Here is a 9,589-nt window from a genome sequence, read left to right as displayed (position 1 = left end):
CTTTACAGCTTTGCCGAGCGGCTACTTGGTCGGGTTCAAACACATTTGCTAAGTTCTACAAGTTTGATACCCTGGCTGAGGAGTACCTTGCCTTTGCTCATTCGGTGCTGCAGAGTCATCCGCACTCTCCCGCCCGTTTGGGAGCTTTGGTATAATCCCCATGGTCCTTACGGAGTTCCCAGCATCCACTAGGACGTCAGAGAAAATAAGAATTTACTCACCGGTAATTCTATTTCTCATAGTCCGTAGTGGATGCTGGGCGCCCGTCCCAAGTGGGGACTCTCTGCAATACATGTATATAGTTATTGCTTAACTAAAGGGTTATTGTTATGAGCCATCTGTTACTGAGGCTCAGTTGTTGTTCATACTGTTAACTGGGTATGGTTATCACAAGTTGTACAGTGTGATTGGTGTGGCTGGTATGAGTCTTACCCTGGATTCCAAATCCTTTCCTTGTTGTGTCAGCTCTTCCGGGCACAGTTTCCTTAACTGAGGTCTGGAGGAGGGGCATAGAGGGAGGAGCCAGTGCACACCAGATAGTACCTAATCTTTCTTTTAGAGTGCCCAGTCTCCTGCGGAGCCCGTCTATTCCCCATGGTCCTTACGGAGTTCCCAGCATCCACTACAGACTACGAGAAATAGAATTACCGGTGAGTAAATTCTTATTTGTTCTTTACATAGTTGAATGTGCGGACATCAAAATCACACAAAAATTATCAATGGAAATCAATTTTATTAACCCATGGAGGTCTGGATTTGGAGTCACCCTCAAAATTAAAGTGGAAAAACACAACAGGCTGATCCAACTTTGATGTAATGTCCTTAAAACAAGTCAAAATGAGGCTCAGTAATGTGTGTGGCCTCCACGTGCCTGTATGACCTCCCTACAACGCCTGGGCATGCTACTGATGAGGTGGCGGATGGTCTCCTGAAGGATCTCCTCCAGGACCTGGACTAAAGCATCCGCCAACTCCTGGACAGTCTGTGGTGCAACGTGGCATTGGTGAATGGAGCAAGACATAATGTCCCAGATGTGCTCAATTGGATTCAGGTCTGGGGAACGGGCAGGCCAGTCCATAGCATCAATGCCTTCGTCTTGCAGGAACTGCTGACACTCCAGCCACATGAGGCCTAGCATTGTCTTGCAATAGGAGGAACCCACGGCAAACCGCACCAGCATATGGACTCACTAATGGGTCTGAGGATCTCATCTCTGTACCTAATGGCAGTCAGGCTACCTCTGGCGAGCACATGGAGGCTGTGCAGTCCCCCAAAGAAATGCCACCCCACACCATTACTGACCCACTGCCAAACCGGTCATGCTGGAGGATGTTGCAGGCAGCAGAACGTTCTCCTTGGCATCTCCAGACTCTGTCACATGTGCTCAGTGAGAACCTGCTTTCATCTGTGAAGAGCACAGGGCACCAGTGGCGAATATACCAATCTTGGTGTTCTCTGGCAAATGCCAAACGTCCTGCACAGTGTTGGGCTGTAAGCACAACCCCCACCTGTGGGCGTCAGGCCCTCATACCACCCTCATGGAGTCTGTTTCTGATCGTTTGAGTAGGCACATTTGTGGCTTGCTGGAGGTCATTTCGCAGTGCTCCTCCTGTTCCTCTTAGAACAAAGGCGGATTGTTTCCCTCCTACGGCCTCCTCCACGTCTCCTGATGTACTGGCCTGTCTCCTAGTAGCACCTCCATGCTCTGGACACTACGCTGACAGACACAGCAAACCTTCTTGCCACAGCTCGCATTGATGTGCCATCCTGGATGAGCTGCACTGCCTGAGCCACTTGTGTGGCTTGTAGGGAGGTCATACAGGCACGTGAAGGCCACACACACACACACACACACTAATTTTGACTTGTTTTAAGGACATTACATCAAAGTTGGATCAGCCTGTAGTGTGTTTTTCCACTTTAATTTTGAGGGTGACTCCAAATCCAGACCTCCATGGGTTAATAAAATCGATTTCCATTGATAATTTGTGTGATTTTGATGTCAGCACATTCAACTATGTAAAGAACAAAGTATTTAATAAGAATAATTCATTCAGATCTAGGATGTGTTATTTTAGTGTTCCCTTTATTTTTTTGAGCATATATATTTATGTGTACAAAGGAAGCTAATAGCGCCACAGAAGTAGTATCTAAGTTTGTAAACAACAGTATTAGGAAGAGAGTATTCTGAGTTGATAGTCTAGAGATATATATATATATGTGTTACCTGGAGGACACTCCCTATAGGCTATTAGGGCGTCAGCTTATGGACCTCAAAAAACATATAGGCACTGGTACATATGCCTAGAGGGTTAGAAATAGGTATGGAAGGATGAGGTACTTACAAGCGACCAAAGGTGTCGAAATAATAATGTAACAGCCAGGTGTTCAATAAATACATAAAAAAATTAAATTTATTCTCAGAATACAATGCACTAAAAAAAGGGGGGGGTGTTAAAATAGGGTATATAATTATTGTAAAAATATAAACAATTTTTTTAAAAAATGCAACCTAATCAATAAAATCTGGTATAAAAGCAGCAGAGTTGAGGCTAAAAAATTATAACACATATACCAAAAGTCAATGAAAGGTCCATAAAAGCAAGAGCAATATGTATAAAAGTGAGTACAAAAAATGCAGGATGAGCATAAAAAAGGAATAAAAAAAAAGGAATAAAAAAAAAAAAGGAATAAAAAAAGACCCCGTCTCCTACCCAGCCCTATACATTACAACCATACCTCCTTGGGGACGCCCAACACCGTCCGATCTTGGAAGCTAAGCAAGGTTGGGCCCGGTCAGTACAAGGATGGGAGACCCCCTTGGGAGACCGGGTGTTGTAAATCCGGAGGCGCTGAGGGGATTTTTTCGTCTTTGGGATATCTCTCAAGCTCATGGATGATGCTCTGCTCACATCACCATGGGCACTTCCTCCATAATGTCGACCCATGTATTATCTGCATTGCTTCCGCCTACTGCGCAATTTCCACTCGCCTTCTGCATATTTTCTACTCGCTCCCCTATCGTCCCTATTGTTAATTCTAAATTTTAAATTACAGTATACATTCATGTATATATATATTTTATAGGTAATTCATAGCCCATCTATTCTGATTATGATCCCTTTTAAATGCCATTTTCAGCTATTCAGACGCCTTATTTATTTATTTACATGCCTTTAATCTATATATTCTTTTCGTTTCTATGTACCCCCCGGGGAGATGCATCACATATGCAAAACCACCTCAAAGGTGCACTCACATCCAAACATAATTGACGAATATTGAACTATGCAAACTGCAGCAGATTAATCTCACTGACAGCAGTTCTTCATTCCGCTCTCTGACAACCAAAAAAATGGCCGCCGCCCATCAAAGGGACAATATACTGAAGATCATACCCGCAACAGCACTACAACCAAGCTTGAATAACCAAAAAGATGGCCGCCGTCTACAGCGGTGTAAGCACACCAGGTATCCGCATCGCACGGTGCCGAGCCGGCGCATGCGCACAACGGACACAATCCAAACCGGAAGTGGGGCGGAGATGACGTTCCACCCAGCCCGGACGTCGACGGACTTTGTTGTCTTTTATGTTATAAACGCTATTATGACTACATGCAATATCGTTTTCACTATTGAATATATTATTTGGCCCCCTTACTCCATTCATTACATGTCTAGGTGCTTATTTACGTACTTTAATACCTCCACAGCAACTCACCAATTAACAAACAGGATGTGATGTTGCTAACACCTCCCATAGCCAGGAGGTATAAATATGCTCTGTCTCTAGCCTCTCACTACCCCTTGATGAAGTCCATGAGGGACGAAACGCGTTGGGTACCACTCTGAACATACCTCCACTATTGAAGTTAAGCTACCTCTCAATTTTTTACCTATTTTTTTTTTTTTTTTTTTTTATTCCTTTTTTATGCTCATCCTGCATTTTTTGTACTCACTTTTATACATATTGCTCTTGCTTTTATGGACCTTTCATTGACTTTTGGTATATGTGTTATAATTTTTTAGCCTCAACTCTGCTGCTTTTATACCAGATTTTATTGATTAGGTTGCATTTTTTTAAAAAATTGTTTATATTTTTACAATAATTATATACCCTATTTTAACCCCCCCCCCCCTTTTTTTAGTGCATTGTATTCTGAGAATAAATTTAATTTTTTTATGTATTTATTGAACACCTGGCTGTTACATTATTATTTCGACACCTTTGGTCGCTTGTAAGTACCTCATCCTTCCGTACCTATATATATTTATGTATAAGCTTTTCAGGGATGCCTAGTGCAGCCCTCAGTTAGCTGCCTGCACCAATTTACAAACTGAGCTCCGGTGCCTGGAGGCAGGGATAGAGGTAGCAGCGCATCCTGGGACCAGTCAAAGCTGTAGCCTGCTGGTACCTTGGATCAAGATCCCACTCTACACACCGATGTTATTCCCTGTGGAATACCAGTGTACCCTGCTGCAGAAGCTAGGGAATTTAATGCCCAGAATGAGTGCCTGAAGCTATTCAAGTGACTACACTCCGCACTTTAGTCAGTGGCAGTAAACTGCATCTCCTAAGGCCCAAAGCTTAGTAACGGTAAACTACATATTTTTATATAAATGACAGGTGCAAGTTAGTGTGGACTTCTGCTCCTACTTCAGGAAGGTGCAGGCAGACATGCACTAGTTGAGGTTGAACAGGGAATGTATTTGCACCAAACACTCTTCCAATACTACATCCCATTGCTATAAGTGCAATCCCCATTAAACTCTAGTTACAAAAAGTGTGCAGTAACATTGCATAAGATTTATTATTTGTGCACCAACACGATGATCTTCTGTCCACCCTGCTGCAGCCAACTTTATAAGCCTTGTCCATGTTCTACAGCGTTTTCTTTCAGCAAGTTAATAGTTTTGCATACCATTTCTGTCTTCTGTAGGAACGATATAATAAAATTTGTGGATACTTTATGCAGTTATTTTGTTTTGTCAGCATCCCAGCTGCTTACAGTATAGAAATCCTTAACATATCCTGATGGGGCTAACCAAGGGCTAAAGTTGATGAACCACTCTAAGGGCTGTAACACACACTCCGGTTTTTCCCGGATGGCAAAAAGCCAGACAAAGTTTGTCCGGCTTTTTGCCATCCGGGAGAAACCGGCAGTGTCTGTCACACAGGACGGCTTTGAGCCGTGTATGATGCTATGCACATGCGCAGCATCAGACACGGCTTCAGAAAAAACCGGTGTGTGAAAGCTCCCCTTCACACACACGGTTCACTGGCTCCAAAGACGGCCCGGCGGCCGGGGTGAGACCCGGCAGCCGGGCCGTGCAGTGTGAAGGGACCCTAGCCCTCACACTGTTAACTACAATGCCGGCACGGGAAAAAGCCGTCCGGCTTTTTCCCGGCCGGCAAAAGCCGGGTAGTGTGTTTCAGCACTTACACTTTCCCATTCTACCATACAGGTAAACTTTGTACATGTTGATGTGCAGATTCAGAGGACTCAGTATAGTCTGTTGCCTGAGACAAGTCTACATATTAAACAGGGATATTCAATTAGCTGTGTAATTGCAGCATCAGACGTATGCAATAAGCAAGGATTACCCTGCATGTGAATCAGATGGGACATCTCCCTCGTAGCATCATGAGCAGCAAGTTAAAACTCGAGAAACAGGCGCCACTGAGGCGGACATGTGGGTAAAACTAGTCGAGTCAGCAGTTTATACTGAATCAATGGGTTTCTGCATGATAATCCCCGATTTTGGGTGCAGGAAAAAGGCCAATTGAATATGCCTGTAAGGCACTTAAATATTCCAATCCCCCCTCCCCCTTATTGGATGTTTATTGCACCCGATCTCCAGTCTAAAGTGATGGCAGATTGCATGGTGATCCCCACTTATTGCACCCATTAGAGATGGGTTTAGGTGCTTTGCCCACCCAAATGGGTCTCTTTACACTAATTTCAGCTCACCACCTCCAGGGGTAGTGAGCTGAAATGACTGCCCATCAGCAGCAACATTTGAATAGCTGCCTGCAGGCACTGGGGCCTGCAATAACGTTTGTATCTGGCACAAGTGTTCATGCAGTGCAAACTGGATGAACTTGCAACATAGCATTTGCAGACCAATATGCAAAGTAGTAAGACTACAAAAATGACTAACCAGAATATATTATAAACTATATAATTTTGGAAACCTTACTTTTAGAGTCAATGACCAATTCTAACATTCATAGAAGGAACTTTCACTCAGGTCCTAACATTGAAACTTAAGTTGATGCTCTTGGGAGAAAAAAAAAAAAAAAAAACCTTAAGCCACCCACATTCAACTTTCTATACACCTTTTATAAAGGTATTGTGGTCCTATATGGCTCAGAGGAAACAAGCCAGTTGCACTACACAAATGTAAAATGGCTTCAATTTTGTTTAACCACAAGGTTTTTTTTATTATACTTGCTGCATGAGACCAGAAACAAACAAGTCCAAACTCCTGACAGAAGGTGTCAGCATGCCTGTCCAACACATCATGGCCTCAGATTGTACACTGTGGAGACTTCCAGTTATAGGTGACATGTGCCATATGATTATAGTCCCAGTTTGAAAACCATTTCAGGTGATCTGGTCAAGGCAGTTTCTTTTCAGGAGTGTTTTCAGCTTGCAGACCTCAGAAGCAGCAATGGGAGACGTTTACTTTGACCTCTGCCTCATCTTTCTCCTCTTACGCTTCAGTCTACAAATATAGATGTAGCATTAGCACATTTCACATATGAGAACACAACCACATTGCTCCAACATCACTGGTTGAAGTCAGACCATACAATAAATGATTCAGTTATTTATATAGTGCATACATATTCTGCAGCGCTTTTAGAGAATATTTGGCCATTAACATGTCCCTGCCCAAGTGGAGCTTACAATCTATATTCCCTACCACATGTACACATTTATGCTAAGGTTAAATTTTGTCAGGAGCCAATTAACCTACCAGTATATTTATGGATTGTGGGAGGAAACCGGAGTACCCGGAGGAAACCCACCAAAGTAAGGGGAGAATACACAAACTACAGTTAGGGCCATGGTGGGAATCAAACCCATGACCTCTGTGCTGTGAGGCAGTAATAACCATTACACCATCTGTGCTGCCCAATTATAAACAAGGGGCAATTCATTACAATATGAATAGCATCATGAAGGAAGTCCTAGATAGTCAATTGACCATGCTATTAAACCTGACTAGAGGATTTCTCCTTGCAAGCCTAAAAGTGCAAGCAGACATTTGACTAAACTAGTGTTGCGACGTTAGTACATATGTTAAGGCAGAAAGTAATCAGCACTAAAGTCAGATTGCTGGTTAGCACAATTACACAGCTTAAGGTCAGGTAAACATCTCCCAAGTGCAGGGCATGATGGAGATAATTTAATAGCTCTGGGACCACCTTCCTGGTACTATTCATAGTGATGAAACTAGTGCTACATCTTCTCAAATCAAACCCTCAGGATACTAAGAATATTTCTCATTGGGACACAGTTAATAAATGAACATTTAAATAAAATCCACAGGTGGTATTAGTTCTTGCATTAGTATATCTGGAAACCATCCACAATATCATTTTCACATGCCCCTGACCAACATTGCTGTGACTATACCACCACCTATCCATTAATGAAGGCTTATTTCCCTATAGATTGTGAGCCTGACCCTCCTGCCTCTATGGGGGTATTCCATTAGCTATTGAATTCACCCCCTGCATATTCAATTGCGGGCCATTTAGCTTGCCTAAGGTATTTTCACTTTATAATAAAAAAGGCACTAGTGGAAAAAGCATCAAAATACACATGCCTAGCTGAACACCCTTAATTGAATACCCCCCATGACTATTAGAGTTTTGTTTTGATCAGTTTCTAATTGTACAGCACTACAGAATTTGCTGTGATATGAAATTTAACACATGCACTGCTAGTACTTCTCAAATCCAGTCCTAGAGACACTACACTGAGTGTAATGGTGTGTACAGACTACGCAATGCACTGTGAGCAATATCAGTATCGGATAATCTCTGGCCTCCCAGGCCAGGCTACCAACATACTGCATACACAATATGCAATATCAGTCATGGCCAGCCTGAACATGCAGAAACGGACTAGTCCAATTGAGCTGCATGTACAGGCTACAGCAGGCATCATTAACGACCCGTGGGAGAGTGCATCAGCCATCACTGGCAGCAAATAATATCACTCAGGAGGGTAAAAAGCAGAGATATTGTTTATAAAATCACCAAGCGTACCCACCTTTAAATCCACAGAAATATCCATAACATTTTCCAAATAATATTTAGGTGTTATATTCACACTGCTCACATTTAATACAGAATACTTCCTGCCACCACCACACATCTCACTGTGCCAAAAAAACACCTTATATCCCCAGAGCAAACTAGATGGAGAACCACATACATTTGCAGTGGCATCTACAATGTATGCATTAAACAAGAGGGAAGAGAAGACATGATTGGTTGGTCACAGTGGATAACATACCTGCGCATACGCTTCTTCCTCCACTGCAAGAGAAAAGCAGATTGCCATTACATACCAGCATAAGCAGGGACAACACGCAGAGCAGCGCAATGCGCCTCACACCCAGTGGCCGCGCAGAGACGCACCCAGCGCAGGCGGTGTTGGGGGGGCGGACACATGAAGATTTACGCTGAAACACGCAGTGATTGTCAGTGTCCACGCTTAGGCACACAGCAGCGAGACTCTGCCGCCATCTTGCGCGGCAGACACGTGACCCAGGAGATCCTACACCCACCCCACTAACACGACTCCAGCACCGTGCACGGAGAACGCAGGGCGTGAGGGACTAGAGACTGGTGGACACGAAGATGGCCGGGGACAAAGGACTGAAGCGCCCCAGAGCAGTGACATCGCCGCTTACCTTGGCTCTCATCTTCAGAAGAAGAGCCTGTGAAGAAAGAACAGATTAGGGTTAGTGCGCGGTGCAGATGTCCCGGAGCAGGCAGGATGGCGATGGATGAGGCACAGGCCGAAAGCCCGACCTGGCGCCCAGCTCTTTACCTTCCTAAGATGGCACCAATGACAAGAGGGCGTTACAGTCGCGGCCGGCCGTATTTATATGGCTGAGGGAACGTCACATCCGGCCTCTCTTCCTGGTCTCACAAGGAATGCTGGGAGATGTAGTTTATGCACACGATATAATCATATCTGTTTGTACAGACCTGAGCAAAATCTTTTTGACACATATGAGTATTATGATGATGATGATTATTATATACCTCAGCAACTCAGAAGCAGATCATATGGGGCAGATTTACTAAAAGTTCTAAAACAGACAAGTGGTGGTATTATCCGGGATCCGGTCTGAAGGCAGTAGCGGATCTTGCCACGGGCAAGCAGGACTTTTGCCCGGGGCGCCGCCTTCCGGAGGGCGCCGCACCATGGCAAGATCCGCCACTGCTGTGCCCTCCGCTGCCCGCTGTGTCCCCCGTCTGTGCCTCCTGTGAAGGGAACTAAACGCGTAGCGTCTAGTGTCCCTTCGTGGAGAGTACCTTTGCTGAGCGGTGCGCGATGAC

The 9,589-nt window shown here is 44.2% G+C and overlaps 1 long non-coding RNA gene and 1 pseudogene across 1 annotated transcript; one reads left to right on the top strand and one right to left on the bottom strand.

The window, feature by feature from the left end:
• Positions 1-2,725: 2,725 nt before the first annotated feature.
• LOC135051656 (5S ribosomal RNA) lies at positions 2,726-2,844 on the top strand (annotated as a pseudogene).
• Positions 2,845-6,419: 3,575 nt separating this feature from the next.
• LOC135013361 (uncharacterized) lies at positions 6,420-9,307 on the bottom strand. Its single transcript, XR_010212044.1, has 5 exons — positions 9,293-9,307; positions 9,075-9,184; positions 8,935-8,961; positions 8,535-8,557; positions 6,420-6,729 (listed from the first exon to the last, which is right to left on the bottom strand). It is a non-coding gene; the product is annotated as an uncharacterized LOC135013361 (long non-coding RNA).
• Between the last annotated feature and the right edge of the window lie 282 nt (positions 9,308-9,589).

Source organism: Pseudophryne corroboree, chromosome 2, assembly GCF_028390025.1.
Source record: "Pseudophryne corroboree isolate aPseCor3 chromosome 2, aPseCor3.hap2, whole genome shotgun sequence".
Lineage (NCBI taxonomy): Eukaryota > Metazoa > Chordata > Amphibia > Anura > Myobatrachidae > Pseudophryne > Pseudophryne corroboree.
Note: the sequence above shows the minus strand (reverse complement) of the source record. Positions and strands in the feature narration are given on the sequence as shown.